Here is a 2,500-nt window from a genome sequence, read left to right on the forward strand (position 1 = left end):
ATGTCTTGGCTTTTTTATCGACCGGTCTCCGTTATCTTCTGCTTCTGGATAGTTTCGCTTGGTGCTATTACAACGATAATCTTTTATTATTATTATTATTATTATTATTATTATTATTATTATTATTATTATTATTATTACTATTATTATTATTATTATTTATTTATTTATTTTTAATTTTAATGGTTCAATAATTATATTAACGATAACACTAGGAAAACAATACTTACAATACAAATACGATTACCTCACTAACTCTATTTACATAATATTACGCTAATTATTTACTCTACTTATATCAATTACACAATATTTACATGACATGCAGTACACTACTAACAGCTACAGTAACGGCCAGGGGCAAAGAGAAAAAAAGAGAGAAAAATACATAATTATCCTTCCAGCTTAGGTCATAAAACATCAAAAACAGATCAAAGGCATGTAATACATTACAGGTACAATCAGCTATGCATCTGACAGGAGATCAGGAGAAAGCTAATACGAAGGGAGATAAATAGAGATAGGTATTAATAATATAATTTAAGTTATAATTAAATCTTCATATATCTTGCAAGAGGTTTCCATTTCTTTGTTTCTCCACTTTTTGTTTCTATTTCGTATTGTGATTTTAATGTGCATATGAAATGCGTAAGATTTGGATGGTTTTCTTTTGTTTTAGCGAGCCATATGTGGTATCGTGCTAAAAGGAAACAATAGTTGATAAAAAGCGCAAAATGAGAGATGTCTGGCCTCAGACCCAAAGCAGTAATGTTCGTCAAAGTATAATCTCTTTAAGTTTTTCAGCCATTCAGTAACTTTATTCAAAAAGTGAGTTGTTTTGTGGTATGACCAGAAAAGATGAATTAATGACTCGGGGGAAGTGTGACAAAAACTGCAATTTTTATCATCCTTTAGGCCTATTCTAAATAAGAAGCTATTGGTTGGTACACGTCTATGTAAAAAATTAAACTGAAACTCTATCAGCTTAGTACTCTTCGTGCATTTTTTAGCCAAGAGATAGGCATCAGTCCAATTTATGTTGTCATTTATTGGTAGACTACAATCTTGTAGCCATTTCTTTTGAGATGACTCTGGGGTTAAACCCTTGTTACTTATCAGTTTTTTTTATATATTAATGTAATTGCTTTTTTGGCTTGTAAAATTTTTGTTGTCAGTGGTTCAAATTCGCAGTCGGCGTTTTGCACATTCTGAAAATTAGAATTACTGCGAAGAAACTTTACAGCCGATATTAATCCGTAGAAACTGAGAGGGCGAGGGTCTATTTCATACTTGCAGCAGGAGTCATTTAATGAAATAAAAGTGTTGTCTGATCCTAACAGGTGTTTCACCCGAGTTATTCCCTTTGTAAACCAGTTTTTAAAAAAAACTGTCTTGTTGGCTATCTTTATTAGGGAATTATGCAAAAGTTGTTGATCCAGAAAGTGTTCTCTTGACATTATTTCAGGCTCAAAGTTAACTTCTGCCCAGATTCCTAATAGTTCTTTTAAAAAGACGTCGGAAGTTGTTATTGTCGATAAGGTGTCTCTATCATTGAGATTGTAGGAAAAAAAACTTTGAAAGCCATATTTTTTAAGGTCTTTATCACAAAAGATTTTCAATTTTCCTTTGTTATTGTTATCTAAATATTTTTTTATCCATGTGATTTTAAGAGATTTATTGAAGGAGCTAATATCAATCATTTTTAGGCCGCCAAGACCAAAATCATTGATCATTACCTTCCGTTTTATTTTGTCGCCTTTACCATTCCATAGAAAGTGTAGAGTAAATCGTTTATTTCGTTTAAGACCTTGTAGTTTGAGCAGAGAGGCGAGAGTAGATAAACTAATTGGGAGACCACTAATGACTTGATAACAGTGATTTTCCCTATCAGTGTGAGTCGACGGTATTTCCAGCATCTTAGAATTTCTTTAACTTTTTCAAGTTTCTCATTGTAGTTTAAAGATGCAGATAGTTTGCAGTCTGTTGAAATCCATAACCCTAGGGATTTTACTTTGTCTTTTGGCCATTTCAATTCTTTTCCCGATAATAGAATTTTATCATTTCCAATACTTGCGCCGATCCATAGAGCCTCCGTTTTCTTATCATTGAGTCTGAGGCCAGAGACTTTGCTAAAATCGTCCAGCATTGCAAGAGATGAAACGAGAGATTCACGTGACCCGTCTAATATAAGTGTTGTGTCATCGGCGTACTGACTTAACTTAATTTCCACACCACTTACGGAGATTCCCTTTATGTTGGTATTTTTTCTAATTGCTGTGGCAAGCACCTCTGCCGATAGGATAAATAGATAAGGTGAGAGTGGGCAGACTTGCCTGACGCCTCTTTGAATATCAAAAAAGTTAGTTGCCATCCATTATTCAGAATATAGCTTTCGGTATGACTATACAGGGTTTTCACCCAGTTAATTAGCGAAGCACCGAAGCCGTAGGATCTCAATGTGTCATGTATGAAGGACCATTAGATAGAATCAAAGGCCTTT

The 2,500-nt window shown here is 33.6% G+C and overlaps 1 protein-coding gene across 2 annotated transcripts in view; it reads left to right on the plus strand.

The window, feature by feature from the left end:
- LOC137971059 (trace amine-associated receptor 5-like) overlaps positions 1-2,500 on the plus strand; it is a 70,185-nt gene that overhangs the window by 36,239 nt on the left and 31,446 nt on the right. The window lies entirely within an intron of this gene.

The sequence above is a fragment of the Montipora foliosa genome, chromosome 9 (genome assembly GCF_036669935.1).
Source record: "Montipora foliosa isolate CH-2021 chromosome 9, ASM3666993v2, whole genome shotgun sequence".
NCBI classification, from domain to species: Eukaryota; Metazoa; Cnidaria; class Anthozoa; order Scleractinia; family Acroporidae; genus Montipora; species Montipora foliosa.